Source organism: Quercus lobata, chromosome 1, assembly GCF_001633185.2.
Source record: "Quercus lobata isolate SW786 chromosome 1, ValleyOak3.0 Primary Assembly, whole genome shotgun sequence".
Classification (NCBI taxonomy): Eukaryota; Viridiplantae; Streptophyta; class Magnoliopsida; order Fagales; family Fagaceae; genus Quercus; species Quercus lobata.
The window spans coordinates 12797300-12806654 of record NC_044904.1 but is presented as its reverse complement, the minus strand read 5'-3'; the positions used below and the strand labels follow the sequence as shown (position 1 = coordinate 12806654).

Genomic DNA, 9355 nt, shown 5'->3' with positions numbered 1-9355 from the left:
AATATTGCACAGTAAGTTTCTGCATTCAACTCGATTCAAACTATAACAAATAAAATTTGAGCAAGTCTAAACCTAGACTCATTGTTTTGATTATGGTTTGCCAACATATACAAAGTGAAGTTCTAATCATTTAGTTCCAAAAGTCTTAGAAACTAACATATACCTTCCAACTCCATTAGAGAAGAAATGAGAAAGGGAGAGAGTAGATGATGATGATGATCTCAAAGCAAGAAGTGGATGACTTCTAAATTCAAAGTTGCCTTGCTTTATATAGAATTGCCAAATACATATTGTCCAAAATAATTTCTAAAATTTTTCATCCAAACACAACTTATTAAAGGAAAAATAATAGAAATATGTTTTGTATTATTTTTTTATTCTTATAAATACTATAGAAGTTTAATTTATGGTATCTACTCCTTGATAATTAAAGATTAAATTGCTTTTATCATTAGGCTAAAACACCAATCAATTTTTAGTGTAAATAGAGTTTGAATTTCAAATATTTTATTCAACAAAAATGAGACTTTACAAATTGAACTAATTGGCAATTAATTGACACACATAAATAAAACTCGTATGATAAATATATTCGCACCAAGGTGGTTGGAGATTAGCCCAATGCAGTGTCTTCCAAAATTTCATTGCTAAATTGCCCAGTAGAGTATTTTTTATAAATAAAAATAAAAAAGAAAAAGAAATACATAAATAAGTAGGAAGCTAGTTGGACCACAAACCATCAGTGTTTATTCAACAAATAAATTAAAACAAACCATCAGTGTTTACGTACAGTACATATGGATAGAGAGGTCGGTACTGAACCTAATTATTATAATCTGGTCGTTTGTATAAGTTAGATTTTCAGGGAGTATGTGACCAAGATGAAGCAGGCCAAGTTTGATCATATACGCTAAAATAGCCCAAAACAAATCAAGGCTAACTGGTTATAGTTATGGCAATTGGCAAGGCATTAATAAAACTTATGACGTTCACTTTATAATGATTATTTTTATTATCATGCTAAGATACCAACTAATTTTTTGTGTAGGCAGGGTTCAAATTCTAGATCTCTTGCAAAAGGGTTTACAAATTAAGCTAATTGCCATCAGAACTCATATATAAAACTATATGTTAAATATAACCGCCAAGGAGATTTGCCCAATGTGGGGTTTACCAAAACTTCATTGCTGACTCGTTAGTTCTGATAATTAAAAATAAAAAGAAGTAAAGAAAAAAGAAGAATGAAACAAAGAAATAAGGTGAAAGCTAGTAGGAGTTGGACTACACTACTTATGGATATAGAAATCGGTGCCTACCAATGCTTCTTAATTGTTATAATCTGGTTGTTAACACAAGTTAGATTTCAAGGCGTACGTGGCCAAGAATAAGAAATTATAAAAATTATAAATTAAAAAAAAAAAAAAAAAGAAGGTTGGTTTGGCTTATGGTTATGGCAATTGGCAAGGCATTAATGGTTACAAATGTGAGTTTGACTTACTTTCAGTATTTTTTTACTGAAAGTCTTCTTTTGTTTTAAATACACAATAGCAAGTGATAGTAAGTTTTAATCTTCATATTTTATTTAGTTAGTGGGTAATGTGGCAATTTCTCATTAAAATAAAAAGAGATTCTAATTAAAAAAAATACCATAGGTAATTAAGCCAAACCCTACAAAGGTAGCTACATACTGTGAGAATAAAAATTTGTTTATCTATAAAGGTTGCTCTATAAACAATAGGCAATGCATTAATAGTTACAAAGGTGGCTACGTACTTGTGAGAAGAGAAATTCGTTTGAGTAACTGGATTGTATATGTATAGTATAGGTATTAATGCCTATAAAGGTTGAAATTCAAACAAATATTGTATTGTATATGTATATGTAACCATTAATGCCTTGCCGATTGTTTGATTGCTTCTCTATTGTATATGTATAGGTATACATTATGTTAATCCTAATAACAATAATTAATAAATAAATTGAATTTCATTACATTCAAGATATCATATAAATGATAAAATTCACATTCAGCAAAAAAAAAAAATAAAAAATAAAAAATAAAAAAAAATGATAAAATTCACATAAATTAGAATATACCATAAAATTAGAGAATAGTAGAGAGATATTACCTCGATGATACTTTAAATTAATCTCATAACATTAGAAGCAAATTACCATCAATTCATAAATGTTTTAGATAGTGGAGTTGAAGCGTGGACCAAATCACTATCTTGAGACGATATAAGCGTCTACGGGATTTTCGATATAATAGACTAAACATTGTGTATGCCGCCTCCTGGATACAATAACCTAGCCACCTTCGCTAATTATCCTTCAATCCTACACCGCTTGTAGGATAGGAAGCTCTTAATAGCAATGTTATGAATATTGTTCCGTACCCCATTTAGGTTTGTCCAGTAGAATGGAATATTTCGATATCGACCTATTTCGATGTACCGTTTCAAGATATTTTAGGGTTCTTCAAAAATTATGTGTGTGTGTATATATATATATATATATTCTCATACAACATAAAATTATCAATTCAAAAAAAAGACATTGTTTAATTGTATGAAATTATAAATTAAACACAAATCTACAAATCGCAAGTTGTCAAACAACATTTTTTAAAAATTACTCAAAATCAAAATCATTACGCAAATCATAGATACCACAAATCAAAATTCAAAATTCATAACCAAATGTATACCATTTCTTTTAAATATATATATATATATATATATACACCCCATATTATTTATTATATATATCAATTAATAGAATATCTTATATATTTTATAGTCAAAATATATTTAAAATAAAAAATTATAGTGCCTGTAGAGGAAAATGAATGATAACTTGATAAAGTTCTTTAGCTTTTAATTTTTAGAGAAAGAGAAAACAAATATATAAAAGGCAAAAACCACATTTTTGTCCCTACATTTTCACGCGATTTTCACTTTGGTCCCTATATTTTATTTTCACCGCTTTTAGTCCCTATTTAGAAAAATGCCATCTGTAGGGACCAGATTTGAGTACTATTCCTAAGGGATAAGTGAATTCAAGCCCATCAAGCCCAATACAATAAATTTGTAGAGAATGGATAGGAGAATTGGGCTTTAATGAATGCAACAACAGTTAGAGATGATTTGAAGAATGAACAAGTGAAACAAATGTGGACTTGAGCGAACAATTCAATCCTCGGCACTGGACCGAGGAGCTTTTTCTTATATATGTCTTCTGTGACAATGGTAATGGTTACAAAGTTGGCTCAGATCACTACAATGTATCTTCTGGTTCGATTTTCCGATCCTTTTCCTCAGAGCTTCTTCTTCTTTATATACTACTTTCCCTCTTCATCTTCACCGTACACATGCAGGTCGGATCTGATGTTGTTGGCCCTTTCACATCAATCTCCTCCCAAAGTTCTTAGGTGGTAGTTATGAGTCTAAAAAGTCACTGCTCAGGTATCATTTCCACATTAATGCGGCCAGAGTGTTAGTTGTGGAGCATTTAATGTGGAGGCAGCAGTCTTTCCTGGAATTGCTCTACCGTCATGCTCTAGTGTGCTTACTTTTTGTACTTATCTTTTCCTTGGGATGCTTTGGAAGATTGTCTCTATCGATAAATCAATTTTCTTCCACCTCAGCCTTTGCTAATCGAGGACAGCGTTGTCCTCGACACGGTTTTCTGGGTCGAAATGATTTACCACTGTCTTCCTTATATACGATTCTGGGCCTCGGCCTCGGCCTCAGGCCCAGTAGGAAAGGTGGATGTATGTCACTAGGCCTTATGTCCCCACACCATCCATTTTAATTCTTTCTGTCAATGTCCTAACGGCAAAGTCCTATGTGGCAAATGGAACTATTAAAATAATAATAATAAATTTTATTTTGGCATTAAAAAATGCCACGTCAGCATCTAAATTTGAAAAATTAATTTATTAATTTTAACTAAATAAAAAAAAATTAAAAACAGAAATAAAAATAAAAAAATCACATTAATTGAGATCTAGGTGTGTCTTGAACAAGAACAAGCAAGAACACAAAATTAAAATCCAAAAATCACAAATCCAGAAAATTAAACTATAGATCCACATCAAAGTAAACATGAACAAGAAATTAAACATGAAAACAAACACAAAACACAAACCCAAATATAGTCTTGAACGTCATCGTTTCCTCCTTCAAATGAACCTTGGATGACTTGGCATTTTTCTAAATAGGGACTAAAAGCAGTGAAAATAAAAGATAGGGACCAAAGTGAAAATTGAGTGAAAATGTAGGGACGAAAATGTAGTTTTCGCCTATAAAAAAAATAGAACATTGTTACGTAAGAGAGAGAATAAAGAAAAGACAAATGAGAAAGAAGCAAAGAAAAGGCAATAAATGGGGGACTAATGCAGGTGCCATAACTTGTGGCACAACTTGTGCCACAACTCTCCCATGTGGCGAGTTGTGATTAGTGGAGGGGTGCCTCCATATAAACCCACCATAACCCCTAAAGTTTTAGGATGTTTGGATTTTACACCCTAACGTTTCAAATTTTAGATTTTACCCCCTAAATTTTATAAGTGTTTGGATTTTACTCTCCAAAATTTGAGGATGTTTGAATTTTATACCCTGAAATTTTAGAATTTAGAGGTATAAAATCCAAATACCCCCAAAATTTAGGGAGTAAAATCCAAATTTTGAAACATTGGGATATAAAATCCAAATACTCCCAAACTTCAGGGGTAAAATCTAAATTATGAAATTTCAGGGTGTAAAATCCAAACACCTCGAAACTTTAAGAGTGTAATTTGCAAGTTACCCTTATAGGGAAAAAAAAAAATAGAAAAAATTACAATTAAAGTTAAACCCAATTTTTTTTTTTTTTTTTTAAATTTTGAGAGAGAGAGAGAGAGAGAGAGAGAGAGATTGGTATTAATTGATTTGTTGGAGGAGGAGGAGGAGGGCGCAACTTGATTTTGATCTTCATTAAGTGCTTTAGTCACAATTGGAATTGGACTTGAAGCTTTCTCTTTTAAACTATTTTTCTCCAATTGCTTTGCTACTCTAAAAATATAGATATAATGTAATCAAAGAATATCTTTTATCAGCTTTGAAGAAGACCCAAGATTGATATTACTATGTAAATTAAGTGGGAGAGCATAGAATGGGTCAGAGGGAATGCTCATACCTCCATTTTCCCTCAAAACCTCAAATTTTGATCATGCCAAAATTGGGAGAAATCGAAAGGAATAGAATTTGAATTTATGAAAAATTTTGATTTAAACTTCCAAAATACTCCTAGTCTTCTATACATTCGACCATTTATTTTCAAATATAGGTATAATAGTAATATTGGTAGATAATGATTTCATTTCATTTTTCTATGTAACTCAAACAAGATTAGTTACATTTCATTAAATCCAATCATTTATTTTAAAACATCCAAATAAGATTATTTAATTTCATTCCATTCATTTCTTTTTATTTCCTTTTTGTCCATTACTTAAATATATTCAATCTTTCATCCAAACACAACTTAAAAAAAAAAAAAAAAAAAAAAAAAAAAAAAAAAAAAAAAAACAACAACAACAACAACACCAATGTGGCCTTGTTATGTTAAAGAGAAATGTATGTCTACAACATTTTTACAACAAATCATATGTGATTAATTGTTATTGATTCTTTTTTCTTTTTTTTTTAAGAATACTAAGTATTTTTTAACACACACACATGGGGAGAGGGGAGAAGGTTATAATTTGAATCTACAATTTAAATTATTTTTTTGCCCACCTATAACAATCAATAACAACGTACCTACCATTTAAAATTTGTTATGAACATAGTATTTCTCTATCCTAAAAATTCGGATCGTTAGCCTAGAGCCCTATGCGGGGACAGTTTTCATTCCTAAATCACCCTACTCAAGTAGAGAGCTAGCTTGACCCCAAACCATATGGTTACTAGAGTAGAGAGCTCATCTAGCAGGACCCCAAACATTGTGTAAAATACAATCTTAGGATTTTAAGCTAGCGGGGACCAGAGTATAAAAAAATAAATAAATAAACTTCAAATAGACATCCATATCATATTAAAAAAAATTATAAATACATAAAATTGTTGTTTCTAAATACATTAAGATGCAATTATTTACCAACAAAGACAAACAAAAAAAAAAGTTTAAAAAAAATAAAAAAATAGGCCTGGTTAGGATTTTTTTTTTTTTTTTGAAGTTAGAGAATTTACAAGTGCTAAAAAAAACTATTTTATCTATTTTACCACCTCACTTTACAATACACTCAATATCAAATATTCTTTTTTTTATCACTTCAAAATAATATAAACAACTCATTAAAATAATAAGAGAGAGAATTTGAGGTTTCTAATTGAAGAAAGAAATATAATCTTAATAAAATATTGTATTTTATTTTTAACAACTTACTACAATTAATTGGTATTTATACCAGTTTACTGTAGTTGTAAAAAATATAACTTTAGCCTTTAGCTTCTACAATAACATATGATTTTTTTTGTTCTTTTTACTAAAATACAATTACCATTGTGAATATTTTTATTATTTTTGTTAAGTTTTTAGGTTGGAGAGCTCCTATTTAGATTAAACTAGTTAGACTAATCGGAGAGAAAGGAGCCCAACTATATAATGAAAAATAGAATGACTAAAAATAAAAAGAATTGGACCAGGGGGACCGGGGCCTCTTTGGGCCCCACCTGAGTCCATCTTTGGTCTAAATAAATCCTAAAGTGTACGTTGGTTTTTTTTTTTGGGGGGAGAGCGAGCCATAATTGTGCCTTTTCTGGACCCATTGGGCCAAGGAGCGACCACCACACTCTCCCTTAGCCATGCGGGCAAAGAGTGGACCTTGTTAGAAACCACCTTTAATCTCCAGATTTGTTTGGCAAACAATTAATAGAATTTTAGGGATTTTTTTATTTTTTATTTTTTTATTGGTGCTGAAATAGAATTTTAGGGAGTTAATAGTGCATACGAGGGAAATCACATCAGCCATTTATAGTTTATCCGAAACCATGACAAACAATTAATTTAGGTAGTTAACAAAGAAGAGTAATACTATAGATACAAACTATTTTATAACATTTTTATAAAATGTTGATGTGGTCAACCTCTTATTGGTTTTCATTTAAGTCCATTATTAATATCACATTTTTTATCTACCAATAATCACTCACCACATCAATAAATTGTATATTTTTTTATAAAATCGTTTATATCTCTAGAATTATTTAACAAAGTATGGTTTTAGCATTTCCCTTTTACTTTAAGGTAACGGCAATGCAGGTATTCAGTATTTAGCCCAAAAAAGATAAAGGTGGGCCTGGTGGGGTACATGTATTCAACGCTTTAAAACAGTAATTGAAATGAATCGTAAAAAATTAATGATAGTGGACATGACCAACCGAAATCATGGCAAACAATTAATTGAGCATTTTAGGGAGTTTTTTTTTTTTTTTTTTTTTTTTTTTTTTTTTTTGAGAGAGAAAGCATTTTAGGGAGTTAATCGTGCATAAGAGGGAAATCATGTCATTTTAGGGAGCTGATAAATATCTAAAACCTTGGGTTTTTTTTTTTTTTTTTTTTTTTAGCAAAAAAATAAACAAATAAAACCTTGGTTTTAAATTTCTACATTTAATTTTCCGCTCTCGGTTAATCGGTGATTGCTATTTATCATCAGATAAGGACTTTAATTGGTTTTTAGTGTAGGTGAGAATTGAACCACCGATCCCTTATTTAACGACAAGAGACTTTACTAATTAAACTAACTGAAATTTGCTTTGGAGCTAATAGATGAATGAAATTGTGATCATGTACCTTTAAAATAGGACTTAATGGTTTCTAAGTCCTTATGATATCCATGAAATCCTAAGTTCAAAACCTTTCACCAACATCTTAGGGCCACTCCCATGAGATTCCTCCCTATAATAATTTAGTGCATGTAGGACGAGAAATTGCATACACTTGAGGGAATAGTCAAATACTCGAAGAGGTCTGAATATCCTCATTTGTCAAAAATATACATACATATATATATATGGTTCGAATATGCAAAAATGATGCTCTAAAAAATCTTATTCATATGAAATAATGAAATGATAAAAGTCTTATAATTTTTGGTATGCTATGATGTGATAGATTGTTCAATGTATGGCATATATAATGACCTATCTCCTAAAAGACCGACTTAGTCAAGCAGAATGGGTGTCTAATACCTTCTCATTTTATAATCTAATCTTCAAATTTAGATAATTTGTTGTAGATTAAATATTTTCGATTTTTATTTTTATTTTTAAAATGTAACAAGAAATCAAAGGGGAACTTTGATCAAACTATCAACTCCTTTGAGAGAGTTATGAAGGACTGATTTCTAATGCTTGATTAGACAAAGTTACATACAAATTTCTCAAACGTGGTTTCATTAAAAACCAAATAGATCAGCATTAGCAATGATTGTTTTTTTATTTGGAGTCAATAAAAAAAAAAAAAAATTCCTGGAACTCTATAGTCTATATAACGTTTTCCATTATCTCCTATGCATCTTGGAATATGAGTAAGTCTATCCACATAAACAGCCGAGTTATCGAAGTTTTATTTGGTATGTCCAGAAAACTTGGCAATTACTTTTCGTACCACACATTTTCTCTCTGAAACCACTTTGTTACAAGTTGGTGGGTTTAACATATTCAACCTCTCAAACGTTCACAATATAAGACATACTGGAGAGAGAAAGGAAGATAATTTTTTCCCTTCCAGTTACAATTGGGCTAATGCATACATGACAGCTAGCAATTTTGTTCAATAAAATTACACATTGCCCTCCCTTAACAATGCCATCAATTCTTTTAAGAGTAATGTTATAGTCACAAACTTTTTTACAATATTTTCACAAACTATTGAGGTAGCAAATTCTGATTGATTCGCACACTTGCATCACTTTTTACTTATCACTAATAACCCACCACATTAGCAACTTGTAAAATTTTTGTAATTTTAGCATTTGTCACCCTTTAAAGGTCACAAAAAAATTGATAGATTTAATCTAAAACAAAATATACTAGCCCAAAAAATTTAGTCCAACAACAAAAATTACCAATAATAAAGATAAAAAAAATTAAGCTCAATCAACCTATTTTACACAAAACAAACAACCTGGCCCTTTAAAAAGTTTTAAACAACAATTCTTAGTGGTTAAGTAGTAGAGTCAAATGCCGGAATAGCTAAACACAACAAGCAGCAAAGCCGCCCCCTAACTCCAAGTTCTAGCTTTGTCCCTGTATTAAGTTGCAATTAATCCCATGCATCTTCCTCTCATGTTTCTTTACTTTTTTAG

General features: G+C 30.4%; 1 protein-coding gene across 1 annotated transcript in view; it reads right to left on the bottom strand.

The window, feature by feature from the left end:
• LOC115979679 (alcohol-forming fatty acyl-CoA reductase-like) overlaps nt 1-9355 on the bottom strand; it is an 86624-nt gene that overhangs the window by 54453 nt on the left and 22816 nt on the right. The window lies entirely within an intron of this gene.